At 42.3% G+C, this 21,752-nt stretch overlaps 1 protein-coding gene across 2 annotated transcripts in view; it reads right to left on the minus strand.

Annotated features, from left to right (window-relative positions):
* The window catches only part of LOC132834687 (A disintegrin and metalloproteinase with thrombospondin motifs 12-like), a 547,736-nt gene that overhangs the window by 194,485 nt on the left and 331,499 nt on the right, over positions 1 to 21,752 (minus strand). The gene's annotated exons all lie outside the window — the stretch shown is intronic.

Below are 21,752 nucleotides of genomic sequence, written 5' to 3' on the forward strand. Positions count from 1 at the left end.
TAAGGAACCACAGCATTAAACCTTTTCTCATCAATCCTACGGATAACAGAAGTAAAGGGTTTGCTGCAATGTTTGAAATAGCAAGAAATACACAATTGAAAAAAACAGTCAAATGAGTAGCATTGCAATGGACTTCTCAAATCTAGGCCATTGTTTATGTAACTGCAATAACTGCCTGCCAGACATTACTAACAGCATAAAATGAAGAATGAAGTACTAAGCATTTAATTGATGTAAAGATCTTATCACCACATAAGTGAAATTAGAAACATTTCCAAACCATGGGCATATTTTTATGTTGCCCCATGGATTGTTCCCACCACCAACCCATCCATCTCCTATCAAACCATATTTCATTGTCAAGTGGGTGAGAGGTCAGAGTGCCCACCCACCCATGAACAAATTTATTACCAATTTAAGGGCTTGCATCCTGCCATTTTCCCTGTGATAGACAGAGGCCAGACCTAATGTATCACTCCACAGGCTATTGGTGTGAAAGCAGATAGTGGTGTTGACCTTAAGCCCCTTGATTAAGCCTGCTCTTTCAAAGTCTGGCCCTATCCACAGATTTTCCCTTCCAATGCCCCTCCATCACCTATGAATGCTGGGACCTGCTCTTCTTGCTAAAGCTTAATCGACCTGCCCAAATGTTAATTCCCCTGCTGACTCTTTTGGGGACTGAGCCAGTCAGATAGGCAATGCACTCAGTGCTGTCCAACATTTGATTAGGGTGGAGGAGGAAGTCTCGCCCAAGGGGAATTAACTGTTTTACTGCAAGGCTGGGGAATAACGGTAATCCATTACATTCCCCCCATACCAGAGTTAAAGCTCTGATGTCACGGTCTTTCATTAAAACAGATTGGAGTCAGGTAGGTTATTTGCAGGTCCTGTTGACCACCACATTTCCCTCTCTCAACCAAGATCACATTAACTACTTTACCCTTTCACCCTGGTCTCTCAAACCTGACCTCCCCTACCCCAGCTCCTCCAATCTTCACCGGGGCGTATTATCCAGCCTCCTGCTAAACTCCCTTTGATGTCAGGTTCCAACAATAATCTACATTGGAGATGAATAGTTTCAGTGATGGCTACTGCTTCCACCTGATACTGGTGGCCATTCCATTAAGCGATGGGACCTCCCACCCCTAAAGAGCAGAATTTCTGCCTCCAGCCTATTGACAGGGTCATTCAATGTCAGCAGAGCAGCCACCCTCCCTTTGTGTAGGGCCCCTTCTGCCAGCTCAGACAGAGTAAATGGGATTACTGCACTCTGCATAATTAACCCTATGCTAGATCTTATTTGAAACTAAGTGAAATCAGCCCATAAACTATCAGGCTGAAAAAACCTTGATCCTAAAAAAATGAGAACTGGCATCTAGTCAGTTTACATACAATTCATTTCACTTGAAGCCAAACTAAAACATTCATCAATTTGACAAAATATTCTTTTGTAGGAAAGCAATGTGCTTGACTCCCAGTAACACTAAATTATTTACAGTATTTCATATATTAAAGGATTAGTATTTCATTGGCAGCATTGGTGAAGAACATGCTTTAAAAATTTATTAAAACCATAAATAGAATTGGGTTAAAACTACTTTGCAGAGATTAACAATAGCAAGATTCTGTATTCTAAAATAAATTAGTTAATGGTTGGCCTTGGCTACTCTCTGTCTGAGATACTGCCATGGCAGAACCTAATTTATTAAAGGGGGTTTGACAGGTAAACAAAGTAGTTTTGCATTTGTTTTTATTTCACTAGGCATCCTGACTTATCTCTTTAACAACTGTACACGCATCATATGGAATTCTGAAATAAGTTTCTGTTATGGCTTCAAGGATCATATCTGAAAGTAAACTTTTTATTTTTCCAGGATTTGGATAAATGAAACAATAGGAAATTCTAGCAATACCTAGCTGGATCTTCCAAAGAATAAACTATATATGGTCAATTTAAATGGCAAATAGTTGTTTTATATTATTAAAGAGTTATTATATGGATTATGAGGAATTATAGAATCATAGAATTCCTTAAAGTGTGGAAGCAGGCCATTCGACTCATCAAGTCCACACTGACCCTCTGAACAACATTCCACATAGACCTATCCCCCTACCCTATCACCGTAAACCTGTAAAAGTAGCAAAAGAAATATGTATTAATATCTTAGGTTTTATGATTTTGCACCATACTTTGTTTCCTGGAAACATCTAACAGTGACACAACTTTTTATTTAACCTCCTGTAAATCAGAAAAATGGGATGAGATATTCTAAATGGGAGAGCTGAATGTTTGAAACAAACACTTGAGAAGCAAACTGATGATGAGTACAAAGCATACTCAAATAATGTGTTACCCCATTATTTTCTGTATGTTATGTAGAAAAGATACAGTGGTTTAAATTGAAAGTTAGCTGAAATTAGTTACAATGATTACATTTCATCTTTAATAAATCCTACAAAACCAAAGGAAGACAGACATAAAAGATACAATAGGGTGGTCAGTCATGAGCTGGTAGGTAGACAAATAAACAGCAATAGAAAAAGGAGCAGGAGTAAGCCAATTAGCCTCTCAATCTGGTCTATGGTTCAATAAATCATGCTGAGCTGGTCATGGCCTTAACTCCATTTCTCCATCTGCCTTCCAAAATCTTTAACCCCCTCGTGAACAAAGATCTTTCTAACTGAACCTTGCACGCATTCAATTACTTGAGTCAAACCATTTTCTGGGGTAAGAAAATTTGAAGGATTATTCTTCTCTGAGAGAAGAAATATCTGCTCATATCGTTCCATGCTGACATTCTGCAACAGAAACTAATCTTGTTCCATTCCATTTTTTTCTCACAGTGCTGCAAATGTTTCCTTTCCAGATAATGATCACATTTCTTTCTGAATGTTTCAATTGACTCTGTCTCCAGTATACTCTCAAGCAAAGTATTCCAGATCCTAACCATAAAAATATTTTCTCTTTATGGTGGCAATTTTTTGCCAATCATTTTAAACCCATACTTTCTGATTCTCAGTCAACACTTTCCCTCTATTCAATCTGTAAAAATCTTAATTTTGAATATATCTATCAAATCTCCACTGAAGGCTGAACCAGTGTTTATACACAGTTCTATCAAATTCTTTGCATTCATACTCTATGCTGAATTGACAGCTTTTTCAACTTGCTACTCAAGTAAATATATAATGGAAGATACAATTCTCTTGGGGTATAGGGGCCTGTGGGTTTAAACGACAAATTATTTAAGTTGGAACAGCAAGTTGAATGCACACTATCTATTTGCGATTAATTTATGAGGACACCAAAATACCTCCATATTGCACAATTCAGTAATCTAACTCCATTGAAATAATACATTTTTAACTCTTCATATCAAAGTGGATAACTTCACCATTCCTATATCATATTTCTTCTACCCATATATTTTTCCTTTCACTTAAACAATCAAAGTTCATTTATAGATTCGTTGAGAATTTTCTTTCACACATTTCTTTGTATTGTCAGCAGATTTGGCTCCAATAGACAGAAAAAGCTGCCAAACGATAAACAAGCATGTCTGAGTTCCTTGTAGCGCATATTTGGGAGTCATATCTTGCATCTTTCTGTTTGCATGTTGTCGCGCTCACAGTTTAAATAATCCTAAACTTTAACTCTCTGTTTCATTTAGTTACAGAGTCATCGAGATGTATAGCATGGAAACAGATCCTTCAGTCTAACTTGTCCATGCTGACCACATATACAAAACCAATCTAGTCCCATTTGCCAGCACCTCGGCCAGATCCCTCTAAAACCTTCCTATACATATACATGTTTTTTAAATATTGCAATTGTGCCATCCCTCTGTGTTTTAAATATTGTAATTGTACCAGTCTCCATCATTTCCTCTGGCAGCTCATTCTGTACACACACCACCCTCTGCATGAAACAGTTGCCCCTTAGGTCCCTTTTATATCTTTCCCATTTCACCCTAAACCTCTGCTGTCGAGTTCAGAACTCCCTCAACCCAAGGAAAGACCTTGTCTATTTACCTTATCCATGCCTCTCATGATTTTGAAAACATCGATAAGGTAACCCGTCAGCCTCCGATGTTCCAGGGAAAATAGCCCTAGCCGATTAAGCCTGTCCCTATAGCTCAAACCTTCCAACCCTGGCAACATTCTTGCACATCTTTTCTGAACCCTTTCAAGTTTCACAACATCTTTCCAATAGAAGGGAGACCAGAATTTCACGCAGTATTCCAAAAATGGCCTAACCAATGTCCTGTACCAATGTCCCAACTCCTGTACTCAATACTCTGACCAATAAAGGAAAGCATACCAAACACCTTCTTCATTATCCTATCTCCCTGTGACTCCACTTTCAAGGAGCTATGAAGCTGCATTCCAAGGTCTCTTTGTTCAGCAACACTCCCCAGAATCTTACCATTAAGTGCTTAAGTCCTGCCCTGATTTGCCTTTCCAAAATGCAGCATCTCACATTTATCTAAATTAAACACTATCTGACACTGTTCAGCCCATTGGCTCATCTGATCAAGATCCCACTGTACTCTGAGGTAACCTTCTTTGCTGTCCACTACATCTCCAATTTTAGTGTCATCTGCAAACTTACTAACGATATTTTCGGTGTTCACATTCAAATAATTTATATCAATGACAAACCAGTTTCTTTCATCCATCTCTCTTTCATGCTGTGGTATTTTGAGACTGTCATTTTGTCATCAGTTTTGTTTTTCCAATGTATTTTCACCGCCAGATTCCTGTCTGTAAATCATGTTTCACTCACTTCTTATCAACCTGCATTTATTTATTTATATTATTGCCTCTTCCAGGACATCTTAAAAAATGCCTGACATCAGATGAATTCTTTGTTTTGGCTGAGCAGTTGTTATGTGGATCAAGGCAGCAGCCAATTTGTTACATAACCATTAAGTGAGATTGAAAAACACTTAATGATTCATTGTTAATGCTTGATTCCTTTGGATTACAGAGCCTGTGTTACAAGGGAAAGAAACATCTGTCTTAACCGGTCGATTCTCTGATGATTTCACTTCATCAGAGAACCATAGAGATGTACAGCATGGAAACACACGCTTCAGTCTAACTCGACAATGCCAACCAGATATCCCAGATGAATCTAGTCCCGTTTGCCAGCACTTGGTCCATATCCCACTAAACCCTTCCTAATCATATACCCATTCAAATGCCTTTTAAATGTTGCAATTGTATCGGCTTCCACCACTCCTTCTGGCAGCTCATTCCATACACGTGCCACCCTCTGTGTGAAAAGAGTTGCCCCTTAGGTCCCTTTTATATCTTTCCCCTCTCACCCTAAACCTATGCCCTCTAGTGATGGACTCCCCCACCCCAGGGAAAAGACTTTGTATATTAATCCAATTCATACTTCTCATGATTTTATAAACTTCCCTCAGCCTCTGACGCTCCAGGAAAAACAGCGCCAGCCTATTCAGCCTCTCCTTATAGCTCAAATCCTCCAACCCTGGCAACACCCTTGTATAAAATGAGGTCTGCAGATGCTGGAGATCACAGTTGAAAATGTGTTGCTGGTTAAAGCACAGCAGGTTAGGCAGCATCCAAAGAATAGGAAATTCGACGTTTCGGGCATAAGCCCTTCATCAGGAAGGTTCCTGATGAAGGGCTTATGCCCAAAACGTCGAATTTCCTATTCCTTGGATGCTGCCTAACCTGCTGTGCTTTAACCAGCAACACATTTTCAACACCCTTGTATATCTTTTTTTGAACCCTTTCAAGTTTCACAACAACCTTCTGATAGGAAGGAGACCAGAATTGCTTACAATACTGCAAAAGAGGCCTAACTAATGTCCTATACAACTACAACATGACCTCCCAACTCTTATACTCAATAAGACCAATAAAGGAAAGCATACCAAACTCCTTATTCATATCTACCTGCCACTCCACTTTCAAAGAGCTATGAATCTGCACTTGAGCTACCGAACGTGGCTCCTTGGCTACACTAGCTTGTACCATTCAATTCCCTTCTGTCTCATCTGTTTGACAAGCATCCTGCTAAATCCATTACTATTGTCAATTCAGTTAAACTGTGATAGCAAGTTCCACATTCTAATCACATATTGGTTAAAAAGTTTCTTTTCAAGAGGTTTGTTGGCCAGGATATCAGGACAAACTCCCTGCTTGCTTTCAAATGCCCAAGACCTTTCACATTTGCCTGAAACATTTGAACAGTCTGACACAGCCTTGGTTTAAAATCTTATCTGAGCAGCCCCAATAATTAAGTTTTCTCTCAGCTTTGCACTGAACATTATGAGTGCGTTCTGCAGGCCTGAAGCTTGAACAGAGAAGTAGCTATCTATATTCTCTCAATTGATCCACATAGAAATAGATTTCACAAACAAACCCCTTGGAAACAGAAATTTTATGGTAAGGCATTCACTCATAATTTACACCATGAACTAATTCAGGATCAACACTCTGTACTGGACCTTCCTTGTAGATGCTGAAAAATGTGTTGCTGGAAAAGCGCATCAAGTCAAGCAGCATCCAAGGAGCAGGAGAATTGACGTTTCAGGCATAAGCCCTTCTTCAGGAATGAGGAAGGTGTGCCAAGCAAGCTAAGATAAAAGGTCGGGAGGAGGGACTTGGGGGAGGGGCCTTGGGAATGCGATAGGTGGAAGGAGGTTAAGGTGAGGCTGATAGGCCGGAGAGGAGGTGGGGGCGGAGAGGTCGGGAAGAAGATTGCAGGAGAAGAAGGCAGTGCTGAGTCCGAGGGTTGGGACTGAGATAAGGTGCCGGGGAGGGGAAATGAGAAAACTGGAGAAATCTGCATTCATCCCTTGTGATTGGAGGGTTCCTAGGTGGAAGATGAGGGCTCTTCCTCCAGACGTTGTGTTGCCATGGTCTGTCGATGTAGGAGGCCAAGGACCTGCATGTCCTTTGCAAAGTGGGAGGGGGAATTAAAGTGTTCAGCCACGGGGGGGTTGGGTTAGTTGGTGCGGGTGTCCCAGGGGTGTTCTCTGAAACATTCTGCAAGTAGGCGGCCTGTCTCCCCAATGTAGAGGAGGCCACATCGGGTGCAGCGGATGCAGTAAATGATGTGTGTGCAGGTGCAGGTGAATTTGTGACTGATATGGAAGGATCCCTTGGGGCCTTGGAGGGAGGTGAGGGGGGAGGTATGGGCGCAAGTTTTGCATTTCTTGCGGTTGCAGGGGAAGGTGCCAGGAGTGGAGGTTGGGTTGGTAGGGGGTGTGGACCTGATGAGGGAGTCGCGGACGGAGTAGTCATACCAGAACACTGATAGGGGAAGGGAGGGAAATATATCCTTGGTGGTGGGGTCTGGTTGGAGGTGGCGGAAATGACGAAGGATGATTCGATGTGTATGGAGATTGGTGGGGTGGTAAGTGAGGACCAGTGGGTTTCTGTCCTGGTGGCGATTGGAGGGGCAGGGTTCAAGGGCGGAGGAGAGGAAAGTGGAGGAGATGCGGTGGATAGCATCGTCAACCACGTCTGAGGGGAAATTGCAGTCTTTGAAGAAGGAGGCCATCTGGGTTGTTTGGTATTGGAATTGGTCCTCCTGGGAGCAGATGCAGCAGAGGCGAAGGAATTGGGAATATGGGATGGCATTTTTACAGGGGGCAGGGTGGGAGGAGGTGTAGTCTAGGTAGCTGTGGGAGTCGGTGGGTTTATAGTAAACGTCCGTGTTGAGTTGGTCGCCCGAGCTAGAAATGGAGAGGTCTAGGAAGGGGAGGGAGGAGTCTGAGATGGTCCAGGTAAATTTGAGGTTGGGGTGGAATGTGTTAGTAAAGTGGATGAACTGTTCAACCTCCTTGTGGGAGCACGAGGTAGCGCCGATACAGTCATCGATGTGGTGGAGGGTGGTGCCAGTGTAGCTTCGGAAGACGGACTGTTCCACATATCTGACGAAGAAGCAGGCATAGCTGGGGTCCATGCAGGTGCCCATGGCTACTCCTTTGGTTTGGAGGAAGTGGGAGGATTGGAAAGAGAAATTGTTCAGAGTGAGGACCAGTTCAGTCAGTCGAAGGAGGGTGTCAGTGGAAGGGTACTGGTTGGGTCGGCGGGACTGGAAGAAGCAGAGGGCTTTGAGGCCTTCGAGATGAGGGATGGAGTTGTATAGGGACTGGATGTCCGGTGAAGCGGTGGAGGGCATGGGTGGTGTCCGGAACGGAGGTGGGGAGTTCTTGGACTAAGGGGGACAGGACCATGTCTTGACCTGCAATCTTCTTCCTGACCTCTCCACCCCCACCCCCTCTCCGGCCTATCACCCTGACCTCAACCTACTTCCACCTATCGCATTCCCAAAGCCCCTCCCCCAAGTCCCTCCTCCCTACCCTTTTATCTTAGCCTGCTTGGCACACCTTCCTCGTTCCTGAAGAAGGGCTTATGCCCGAAATGTCGATTCTCCTGCTCCTTGGATGCTGCCTGGCCTGCTGTACTTTTCCAGCAACACATTTTTCAGCTCTGATCACCAGCATCTGCAGTCCTCACTTTCTCCTCCCTTGTAGATGCGACAGCCCAACAATGCCTCTTCTTCCTCAGGAGGCTCAGGAAATTCAGCATGTCCATCAGGACCCTCACAAACCTCTACAAATGCATCACAGAAACATTCTATCTGGCTGAATAAGGACCTGGTATGGCAACTGCTTTGCCCAGGACTGTAAGAAACTACACAGCCCAGACCATCACAGAAGCCAATTTCCACTCCATGGAATCCATTTGCACTTCTTGTTGCTGCTGAAAGGCTGCCGACATCATGAAAGACCCCTCCTACCCTGGTAATGCTCTCTTCCAATCTCTTCCGTCTGGCACAAGGTACAGAAGCTTGAACACATGCACCAATAGGTTCAAGAACAGCTTCTTCCCTGATGTCATTAGACTGCTGAATGAACCTCTCTAACCTCGAATAATGTTAATCTTGCTAATGTTAATCTTATTTTGTTACCTCCTGTGCAGCTGTAACCTTGTACACCTCGCTCTGTGTAAGCGCCCTATGGCCTGTACGTCCTTGTTTGCTTTGATCTGCCTGTGCTGCTCACAAAACAAAGCTTTTCACTGCAATCAGGTACATGTGACCACAATAAATCAAACCAATGACGTGAGGAATATGGATAACTTGCTTTTTATTCTTCCATTCTTCTCTCATCCATTCTGCAGTCAGCCCCTAGACATCACTATTTGGTTGAGTCTTTTGAAGGAACTAATTTTCTAATTTCTGTTTCTGCAAATAGGATTTATATTTTACATAGATGTTGATACATTCATCATGCTTTTCGACATCCACTGTAAGTAAGTCAGAATATTCAAATGTGCAGCCAAAATTGCAGGTAAGAGGAAATCATGTGTAATCTGTGGATTAATATGCCAGACAATATCTTAACTATTGTGTTCAGTTCCAGTCACAGTGGCACCAGCAAGATAATCCAGTCCAGGGAAGAATCCAGAAAAGAGCAGAAGAATGATACCTAGCATCAAAGAACTTGACATATTTGAGCCATTTGACCTTGAAGTGCAGAGAATGAGAAGAAACTTTGAAATACAGCAAATTAGATTGAACATTTTAAAAAGTACAGCACTATTTCAAGTTGGAATATGGCAGGAGAACAAGGGGAGAATAGTCAAACTGTCAAAAGGCAAATGTAGCATTGAGGCCAGGAGGCTCTTCAAAACAGCACTAACACATGCAATCAACATGGAAGAAGTTACAAAGTTCCTGAAATCATTTGAAGAAGTACTGAAGAATTTTAAATATGTTTTTGTGAGTGAACATGCTCAGTTGGGACTAATACATGTCCTGCGTTATATTTGTTGGTATGGAAAACAGAAATGCCTGGCAGTGCTTGACAGTAAGATAAAGAGATATAGGTTTGCATTGATGGAAGGCAAAATTAGTTCTCATGTCAGGAGATTCATTATGCAAAGAGTGATGAATAGATATTATAGATTTCTAGTTAAGTTTAGTGGAGGACAAAAGCTTTGCAGCTATTTAAAAAAACATATATTTTTTGCCTATAATGCTAACCGTGAACTTTCAACATCGACAGTTGTTTTCTTTTTTATTCCTTTTTCCACAATTCAATTGGCAACTTTTCTCCAGCTCTAATTTTCCCAGGACATATGATAATCTTCCCTCCCTCAGTTCAATCTACCAATGTTCTGTAACTCCATTAAGGTTGGTATTCTTGCGTAAAACTCCCAGTCTGCCCATTTGACACTAGCACATTTTATCATTAATATTCATGCTATTTTAATGAAACGTGTATAATTTGTAAGACTATAAGACATAGGAGTGTAAGTAAGGCCATTCAGCCCATCCAGCCCACTCAGCCATTCAATCATGGCTGAAGGGCATTTCAACACTACTTACTCATACTCTCCACATTGCCCTTAATTCCTTGCGAGATCAAGAATTTATCAATTTTTGCCTTGAAGACATTTAACGTCTCAGCCTCCACTGCGCTCCACAGCAATGAATTCCACATGGCCACCACTCTGGCTGAAGAAATGTCTCCTCACTTCCATTCTAAATGGATCAACTTTAATTCTAAGGCTGTGCCCACGGGTCTTAATCTTCCTGTCTAACGGAAACAAATTCCCAGTGTCCACCATTTCTAAGCCATGCATCATCTTGTAAGTTTCTATAAGATCTTCCCTCAAACTTCTAAACTAATGAATACAATCCCAGGATCCTCCAAATACTTGCATGCATTTTTATGCTTGGAGTTTGTATTTTGAAGTCATAGTGTATGGATGTTCATTATTTTTGTGAAGGGTTTTTCTAAAAATACCAGTCAGAGTCCTTCTTGAACAGTGACCTAATCCAGTGTTTGTCAGACAGTAAACGTCTTCATCCCATTTGATGTTAATAGAAGGATGTTCATACTATTGGGTTGATGATAGGCAGTAGGTTTTATGATGTGTTTTATGTTATCTACGTGGATTTCAGAAGGCCTTTGATAACGCTCTGCACAGGAGGCTACTGAGTAAGATAAGGGCCCATGGTGTCATAGGCAAGGTGCAAGAGTCAGAGAGTCACAGATGTACAGCACGGAAACAGACCTTTCGGCTCAACTTGTCCATGCCGACCAGATATCACAACCCAATCTAGTCCCATCTGCCAGCATCCGGCCCATATCCCTCCAGATCCATCCAGATGCCTCTTAAATGTTGCAATTGTACCAGCCTCCACCACTTCCTCTGGCAGCTCATTCCATTCACCTACCACCCTCTGAGTGAAAAGGTTGCCCCTTAGATCTCTTTAATATCTTTCCCCTCTCACCCTAAACCTATGCCATCTAGTTCTGAACTCCCTGACCCCAGGGAAAAGACTTTGAATATTTATCCTATCCAGGCCCCTCATGATGGTATAAATCTCCATAACGTCACCCCTCAGTCTCCAATGCTCCAGGGAAAATAGCCTCAGTCTATTCAATCTCTCCCTATAGCTCAAATCCTCTAACCCTGGCAGAATCCTCGCAAATTTCTTCTAAACCCTTTCAAGTTTCACAACATCTTTCCGATAGGAAGGAGACCAGAATTGCACGCAATTATTCCAACAATGGCCTAATCAATGTCCTGTACAGCCACAACATGACCTCCCAACTCCTGTAATCAATACTCTGACCAATAAGGGAAAGCATACTAAATGCATTCTTCACTATATATATCTACTGTGACTCCACTTTCAAGGAGCTATGAACCTGTACTCCTTTGTTCAGCAACACTCCCTAGGACCTTACCATTAGGTGCATCAGTCCTGTTAAGATTTGCTTTCCCAAAATGCAGCACCTTACATTAATCTAAATTAAATTCCACCTGCCATTTCTTAGTCCATTGGCCCATCTGATCAAGATCCCACTGTAAACTGAAGAAACCCTCTTCACTGTCCAACACACCTCCAATTTTGGTGTCATCTGCAAACATACTAGCTATAACTGTTACACTCACATCCAAATCATTTATATAAATGTTGAAAAGTAGTGGACCCAGCACCGGTCCTTGTGGCACTCCACTGGTCACAAGCCTCCAGTCTGAAAAACAACCCTTCACCACCACCCTCTGTCTTCTACCTTTGAGCCAGTTCTGTATCCAAATGGCTAGTTCTCCCTGTATTCCATGAGATCTAACCTTGCTCACCGGTCTCCCGTAAGAACCCAGTCGAACATCTGACTAAAATCCATACAGATCACATCTACTGCTCTGCCCTCATCAATCCTCTTTGTTACTTCTTCAAAAAAACTCAATCAAATTTGTGAGATATGACCTCCCAAGCACAAAACCATGTTGACTATCCCTAGTCAGTCCTTGCCTTTCCGAATACATGTTCATCCTGTCCCTCAGGATTCCCTCCAATAACTTGCCCACCACCGACGTCAGGCTCACTGGTCCATAGTTCCCTGGCTTGTCCTAACCACCTTTCTTAAACAGTGGCACCATGTTTGCCAACCTCCAGTCATCCAGCATCTGACCTGTGACTATCAATGATACAAATATCTCAGTAAGAGCTGAAAAATGTGTTGCTGGAAAAGCACAGCAAGAGGCCCTGCAATCACTTCCCTAGCCTCCCACAGAGTTCTTGGCTTCACTTGATCAGATCCTGGGGATTTATGCACTTTTATGTATTTCAAGATATCCAGCACTTCCTCCTCTGTAATATGGACATTTTTCAAGATGTCACCATCCATTTCCCTACAGTCTATATCTATCTTTTTCCACAGTAAACACTGATGCAAAATACTCATTTAGTATCTCCCCATCTCCACACAAAGGCCACCTTGCTGATCTTTGAGAGGCCCTATTCTCTCCCTAGTTACCCTTTTATCCTTAATGTATTTGTAAAAACCCTTTGGATTCTCCTTAACTCTATTTGCCAAAGCTACATCATGGCCCCTTTTAGCCCACTTGATTTCCCTCTTAAGTATACTCCTACTTCCTTTATGCTCTAAAGATTCATTTGATCCGTGCTGGCATGGATAGAAGATTGGCTGTCTGGTAGAAAGCAGAGAGTGAGGATAAAAGGGTCCTTTTCAGGAAGGCAGTTGGTGAAAAGTGGTGTTCTGCAAGGCTCAGTGTTGGGACCACAACTTTTCACTTTATACATTAATGATCTAGATGAATGAACTGAGGGCATTCTGTCTAAGTTTGTAGTCAATACAAAGATAAATAGAGGATCAAATAGCATTGAGGAGGTAGAAGAAGAAGGATTTGGACAAGTTAGCAGAGTGGGTAAAGAAATGGCAGATGGAGTACAACGTGGGAAAGTGTGAGGTCATAACTTTGGTGGGAAGAATAGGATCATGGACTATTTCCTAAATCGGGAGAAAATTCAGAAGTCTGAAGTATAAAGAGACTTGGGAGTTCTAGTCCAGGACTCTCTCAAGGTAAGTTTGCTGGTTGAGTCAGTAATTAGGAAGGCAAATGCAACGATGGAATTATTTTGAGAGGACTTGAATATAAAAGCAGGGATGTACTTCTGAGGATCGATAACACTTTAGTCAGACCACATTTGGAGTATTATGCACAGTTTTCGGCCCCATATCTCAGGAAGGATGTACTGGCCCTGGAGCGTGTTCAGAGGAGGTTCATGAGAATGGCCCCAGGAATGAAAAGTTTAACATATGCGGAATGTTTGAGAACTCTGGGTTTATACTCAGTGGAGTTTAGAAGAATGGGGAGGAACGTAATTGAAACATATAGAACATTGAATGACCTGGACAGAGCAGATGTTGGGAAGATGTTTCCATTAGTTGGAGAGACTATGACCTGAGAGCACAGACTTAAAGTTAAGGGAAGACCTTTTGAATGGAGATAGGGAGAAACTTCTTCAGCTGAATCTATGGAACTCATTGCCATAGAAGGCTGTGGAGATCAGGTCATTGTGTATATTTAAGGCTGGGATAGATAGGTTCTTGAGTATCAAGGGTTACAGAGAGAAAGCAGGAGAATGTGTTGAGAAACTGATCAGCAGTGATTGAATGGCAGAGCATACTCCATGGGTGAAATGGCCTAATTTCTGCCCCTATGTCTTATGATCTTGTGGTGTATGTAACGTCATTAGCTTTGCTTTCAATCCAGAAGTATTTGGATTTCTTAAATGGAAGTTAGCGGAACTTTTCCACTAGTTGCAGACATACCTGGCACAAAGGAAGATGGGTGTGCATGTTGGAGGTCAATCATCTCAGCTTCAAGACATCTTTGCAGCAATTCCTCAGACAAGTTTCCTTGGCCTAATAATCTTGAGTTACTGTATCAATGACCTTCCCTTCATACGGTCAGAAGTGAGGATACTCTGCTTATTGAACACTGGTCAGTACCCTTTGTGATACCTAAAATACTAATGCAAACTATTATCAAATGCTGCAACATGTGGACAATATCTATGGTTGGGTTAACAAATGATTATGAATATTATAACACCACATAAGTTTCAGGCAATGACCATCTCCAACAAGTGAGAATGGAACCATTACCCCTTTCCATTCAGACATTACAATTGTTGAAACATCCACTGTAAACATCCTGGAGTTACCACTGACCAGAAGCTGAATTTGGCTCGCCATATAAATAATGTGTTACAAGAACAAGTTGAACCTAGTAAATCTGCACCAAGTAGCTCATCCTCTAACTCTCCAAACCTCACCACCTACAAGATACAATTCACCAGTGTGGATGAATACTTACCTGAATTAATGCTGCTCCATTAATTGGAGAAACTGGACGCCATTCAAGACAAATTGGGAGCTTGATTGGCATTACATATATTAACATGTACTCTTCCCACCACCGATGCTTAGTTGCAGCAGTGTGAACATTCAAAAAGATGCACTGCAAAAATTCACCAGGGCTCTTTGGATAGCACCTTCCAAACACACGACCACGACTATCAATGCCATCACCATCAAACTGCCGTTCGAACTGCTTACAATTTTGACTTGGAAATGCATTGCCACTGGATCAAAACGCTGAAGCTCCCTTCCGAACACCATCGTGGGTTCATGCTGACAGATTTGGAAAGCATTCATTGAATTGCTTTCACAATTAAAGTCAAAGAAACTGTTCAGAAATTTGGCCCAACAGAATGCAAAAGCAGCGACACTGAAGCGAAGCCAGGAATGACACTGGGGCCATCCGAATGGCCACATGAGCAAAACACAAAGGAAGTACAAGCTTTTGTTTTATGCAATTGAACCTCAATCCTGTGTTCTGTGTTTTTCTATTTCAGATACAAAAGATTCTGATGAACCAATTTGACTTCCTTTAGCAAATGACATTCCAATGTAGCCAATTGAAAACTAATATGATATGCCCTACTTATACACACAAAAATGTTTCAACAAAATTCTTCTCAAAAAATCTGTCCATACATTGAGTCTTCACAGAAAACAAGACAATGTATATTTGGCAATGTCAAACAATGTATGAAATGTCAAATGAAGTATGATATCTGGCCCTTCGTTGTTCCTTATCCATGTTAGGTAAATGATAAAGTCACAATAGTCCCAGAAGGCTGCACTCTCATTAGATAGAGACAAACGATGTTGGGTTTATCCTAAGGGTCACCAATCCTCAGACAAGGGGTGAGGTTGATGATGTGGGACTTTCATGGTTACCTCAGTCAGTTTGGGAACAGAGCCCACACTGTTGCTGTCACTCTACATTGCAAACCAGCTATCCAGCTAACTGAGTTGAGCAACAACTTGCCAAGAAAAGGCACAGAAACCCAATGCAAATTGGTCAAGTTCACAGCATCATGTTGTCCTTCAAACAACGATGGAGATCAGAGTCAAGAATGTGGTTCTGGAAATGCACAGCAGGTCAGGCAGCATCCGAGGAGCAGGAGAATTGACGTTTTAGGGATAGGCACTTCATCAAGAATGAGGCTTGTGGGCTGGGGGGCTGAGACATAATTGGGAGGGGATGGGTTGCAGCTGGGAACAAGGTAACTAAGATTGCAATACGTGGATGAAGGTGGGGGAGAAGGTGATTGGTCAGAGACGAGGATGGAGGGTGGAGGGTGGAGGCTGCAGAGGATGGATGGGAAAGATGAGAAAGGTCAAGAGGATGGGTGTGAGTTGGAGGCTTGGGACTGGGATAATGGTGGGAAGGGGGAGGGGAAATGAGGAAACTGTTGAAATCCACATTAATTCTGTTTGGTTGCAGGGTCCCAAGGCAGAAGATGAGGCGTTCTTCCTTCAGACATCAGGTGATTAGGGTTTGGTGATGGAGGAGGCTCAGGACCTGCATGCCCTTGGTGGAGTGGAACGGGGAGTTGAAGTGTTCAGCCACGGTTGGTGGGATTGGTTGGTGCGGACATCCCATTGATGTTCTGTGAAATGATCCGCAAGTTAGTGTCCTGTCTCCCCAATGTAGAGGAGACCACATTGGTTGCAACAGATACTGTGGATGACATTTGTGGAGGTACAGGTAAATTTCAGTCAGATGGTGGAAGGTTGTGGAAGTACAGGTGATGGCATTTGTGGAAGTGCATGCCCCAAAGGATCCTTCCACCTTTCTCTGCCACCACAAGAAGTGCAAAACCTGTGACCACATCTCCCCCCTTATCTCCTTTGAAGGCCCCAAAGGGTCCTTCTACATCTGACAGAAATTTACCTATATCTCCACAAATGTCATCTACTGCATCTGTTGCACCCAATGTGGTTTTCTCTACATTGGGGAGACAGGATACTAACTTGCAGATCGTTTCAGAGAACATCTCTAGGACACCTGCACCAACCAACCCCATGACCTCGTGGCTGAACACATCAAACCTCCCTCCCACTCCACCAAGGACATGCAGGTCCTGGGCATCCTCCATCGCCAAACCCTAACTACCCGATGCTTCATCTTCTGGCTTGGGATCCTGCAACCACATGGGATTAATGTGGATTTCACCAGTTTCCTCATTTCCCCTCCCCCACCATATCCCAGTCCAAAGCCTCCGACTTGGCAATACCCTCTTGACCTGTCCATCATCTTTCCTGTCTATGCACTCCACACACCCTCCTCGACCTATTACCTTCTACCCCACCTTCATCTACCTATTGCATTCTCAGCTACCTTGCCCCCAGCCCCAAACCCCATCCCATTTAACTCTGAGCTCCCTTACATAAATGATTTGGATGCGAGTATAAGAGTATTAGTACATTTGCAGATGACACCAAAATTGGAGGTGTAGTGGACAGCGAAGAGGGTTACCTCAGATTACAACAGGATCTGGACCAGATGGGCCAAAGGGCTGAGAAGTGGCAGATGGAGTTTAATTCAGATAAATGCAAGGTGCTGCATTTTGGAAAATCAAATCCTAGCAGGACTTATACACTTAGTGCAAGGTCTTAGGGAGTGTTGCTGAAAAAAGAGACCTTGCAGTGCAGGTTCATAGCTCCTTGAAAATGGAGTCGCAGGTAGATAGGATAGTGAAGAAGGTCTTTGGTATACTTTCCTTTATTGGTCAGAGTCTTTGAGTACAGGAGTTAGGAGGTCATGTTGCAGCTGTACAGGACATTAGTTAGGCCACTGTTGGAATATTGCGTGCAATTCTGGCCTCCTTCCTATCGGAAAGATGTTGTGAAACTTGAAAGTGTTCAGAAAAGATTTACAAGGATGTTGCCAGGGTTGGAGGATTTGAGCAGAGACTGAACAGGCTGGGGCTGTTTTCCCTGGAGTGTTAGAGGCTGAGGGGTGATCTAAATAAAGATTTACAAATTTATGCGGGGCATGGATAGGATAATAGACAAAGATTTTCCCTGGGGTGGGAGAGTCCAGAACTAGAGGGCATAGGTTTAGGGTGAGAGGGGAAAGATATAAAAGAGACTTAAGGGGCATCTTTTTCACACGGAGAGTGGTACGTGTATGGAATGAGCTACCACAGGAAGTGATGGAAGCTGGTACAATTGCAACATTTAAAAGGTATTTGGATGGGTATATGAATAGGAAGGGTGCTGGCAGGTGGGACTAGATTGGGTTGGGATATCTGATTGGCATGGATGGGTTGGACCAAAGGGACTGTTTCATGCTGTACATCTCCGTGACTCTATGATGAAAGGCTTATGCCCAAAATGTCGATTCTCTTGCTCCTCGAATGCTGCCTGACCTGCTGTGCTTTTCCAGCACCACACTTTCGACTTCAAGCAAAATGACCATTTCATTACCTGGAGTACTTGGCAAGATACTAGTGGATACTGACATGATTGCTATAGCCAGTCCTACATTCAGCGAACTTCTGCTCCTCGGATGCTTCCCACCTGCTGTGCTTTTCCAGCGCCACACTTTTCAACTCTGACTCTCCAGCATCTGCAGTCCTCACTTACTCTGAGTTTCTGCTGTAGGACAGCTGTCACAGACGATGGAGCTTTGGATGAGTTGTTGGTTCAGGATTTCCTCTCTGTGCATTTCCTTTTTGTTTCTGAAACACACTTGCCTTCAAATGATACCATACCATTTTTTTTATCTAGTAATGCCAAGTGAAGCGATCTTGCTGAGTATCTGCCAAGACATGAAGTCATTATCAAAACTTTACAGCATGTTGTACCTACCCTACTGCCAACATGGTTAAGAGTTTCCACTTGAGCATTTCTCGTATTTTGTATTTGCAACTGAATTTCAAAAGCTACTGAAGGCAGCTCAAGGCAATATTACTGAGCTCCTTGAAACAATGTTGTGTGGCCTGTGAATGCAAGCCTCACACTCTTAGAACAGTATAGGCAGGGAATCACTTCATAGACTCTCAGTGTGGTGGGGAGACTTACTTCATTTTGTTCTCAGACTGATGCTCCAAATCTGCCAAAGGCTACTACTGATAGTACTAAATGAGGAAAAGCTGGCAAGATAGATGTATATCATAGCCTAGAAAACAAACAGGATAAAACCTACCACTTACTAAATCTATGACAGATGAAACTGAATACAGTTCAGTGCAAAGTGTTATTCTTCAGCACTGAGGTTCTTAAAGTGGCTCCATAAAGATATTCCAGGGAGAGTGATGGTTTTCTGAGGAAGCAGCATGGGCAGCCTATGAAAGGTAGGCAAAGTGAGGGCTTCAGCTGCTGGATACCAGAATGTAGATCAGAGTGGTGCTGGAAAAGTACAGCAGGTAAGGCAGCATTCCTGATGAAAGGCTTTTGCCTGAAACGTCGATTTTCCTGCTCCTCGGATGCTGCCTGACCTGCTGTGCTTTTTCAGCACCACTCTGACAAAAGCCTATGAAAGGTGCTGTAGTCAGGAGTAAGCAAGTGAACTGTGGTCAATGGAATGCTCTGCTCTAGCACTCCAAATCTACAGTCCTGCTCTGCCTCTGCTCTAACAGTGCTCTTTCCATGTTTTGCTCCTACTATGCTCCTATTCTCTCCGAGCTCCTGCTTTCTCAGTACCCAGGTCTCCCTTTCCCTTATTCTGTCCACCATCCACTCTGTTCACAGTCCCTATTCTTTCCATGTCTTTTCTCTCTTCACAGTTTGGTCTCGTAGGGCTCCTGCTCTTTCCCTGTTCCACTACAGCTTTCTCCATATTCTTTTCTTTCCAGATTTTGCTCTCTCAGTACTCCTGCTATGGATCAACCGACACTGTCATAAGAAACATTGCTCACTGTTATCTGTAAGCAAATATCTGTTTCCACACAATAATTTTCATGCACATTCTTCCATTTCATGGATATTATATAATTTAAATTGTGGAATCCATGATTACTAATGTATTTGTAAAAAGATATGGAAAAGGAAAAGAAATGAGAACCACTCCTTTAGCAGGAAATGGTATAATGTACAACTAGCTAAAGATGATACAAACACAGAGAATGCTGGAGAAACTCAATAGGTCTGGCAGCATCTAAATAACAATAATAATGGACTCAAAATATTAACTCTTTCTCTCTCAACAGCTGTTGCCACATCTGCTGAGTTTCTCTGGCTTTCTCCGTGTTCATTTCAGATTCCCCACATCATTGTACTTTGCTTTTCGCTAAAAGTGATTTCAGTATGGTGTTAGATTGAGTGCTTAACATGTTGGTTACCATGAAAAATTAATCAGCCATGCAAACAGATTGCTAAATTTTATTACAAAATCAATTAAGCATAAGTTGGAAAATGTCCTATGGATGGACCATATTTTGGAAACCGTACTTGGCTTAGTCAACTGAACTTTTACGTATTCATGAGAGAAAGCAGCATCAACGAGAAAAAGAATGATGACTGGGAGGGGAGGCTTCCATTACACACCACTTAAAGACTATTCCTCTTCTTTCTAAATCCAACAATTTGTAATGTTCTGGGAATGGTAAGGGCATTGAAGAGAGTGGTAAGGGTGTGGAATGCCTTCCCTGCCAATGTAGTTAACTCAGCCATATTAGGGAGATTTAAAAAAATCCTTAGATAAGCACATGGATGCTGATGGGATAGTGTAGGGGGACAAGCTGAGAATCATTCACAGGTCAGCGCAACATCGAGGGCCAAAGGGCCTGTTCTGCGCTGTATTGTTCTATGTTCTATGTAACACCATCACAATCAAAGTTAAAAATCACACAACACCAGGTTATGGTCCAACAGGTTTAATTGGAAGCACACTAGCTTTCGGAGCGACGCTCCTTCATCAGGTGCGTCTCCAAATCATGAACATCACAATCAGTAATGGTATTGCAGCTGGATTCCTTCAGGGAATATGGGTGCATTTTGTCACAATAATCTAGCAGCAGCTCAGCACTGTATAAAAATAAGGTGACAATCACATTCTCTTTAATTAAAAGAATGTCAGAAAAACTTGGAAGGGAGTACTGTTGTATTTAAAGTAAAATTATCCATTGATGCATTAAGGCACAGCATAAAGCTCACAACACAATAGTTAAATTAAAAAAAGACAAAAACAGTTAAAATCTACCCACTGTTCCAAATATTGCAAAGAAACCAACTGTAAAAAAAAATTCTAAGAATGTTGACTGAACACAAAGATCATTGAAAGGATATGAAATGGACCTGGTTACATTCACACCACTACAGGGAGTGCCATCGCATCAAACAGTTCATAGTAGCAGTGCATTATAAAGCACTGGAGGAAGCTGGGGTGCTGCCCAATTATCTCCAGACTCTCAACCCGGAAAAATAGCTTCCATTAAAGATTTATCTAGTTCTCATGTGAAAGCTGCCATAGGGTCAACTGCCACCATTTAGATCAGATGTTTCATTTTGAATCAGATCAGTATGTTGCACAATTTTATTTTTCCTCCTGGTGCCTCTGGTCCTGAGATCAATTCACTTACGTTGTGCTGATTGGCAAATGGACATGAAGTGAATGCATGGGTCCTGAGATGTCCCACACTAATATTTCTTACTTCAAGTGCCGTTAAATCAAATGTTATATCTGGTGGCACTTATTTTGCACTTGCAGAAAAGTGGTCTTTCGGAAAAATGCGATATATATTCCATATATCCAAAGCTGTATACACCTTTGTGATCAACATTATAACCATGTGCTATTTCAAGCTGCTTCATGAAAAGAAGTAAAATGAGGTGACTGGATTAAATAATAATTGTGAAATGGTAACGAGATCAACAGACATAATGCTGCATCATTGTTTATGGGCTCAGTCGAAGCTAAGAACCTGAAAAACATACAAATAAAGGCTCTACTTTAAACTGAGTAAATATTTAGCAGACCTATGATATGCAGATTGACTGCTAGATACAAAAGGCAAATACCGATGAAGATGGTTAATTAGATACTTATAATTTTTAATGCAGAATGTTTCCTTAAAT

The sequence above is a fragment of the Hemiscyllium ocellatum genome, chromosome 1 (assembly GCF_020745735.1).
Source record: "Hemiscyllium ocellatum isolate sHemOce1 chromosome 1, sHemOce1.pat.X.cur, whole genome shotgun sequence".
NCBI classification, from domain to species: domain Eukaryota; kingdom Metazoa; phylum Chordata; class Chondrichthyes; order Orectolobiformes; family Hemiscylliidae; genus Hemiscyllium; species Hemiscyllium ocellatum.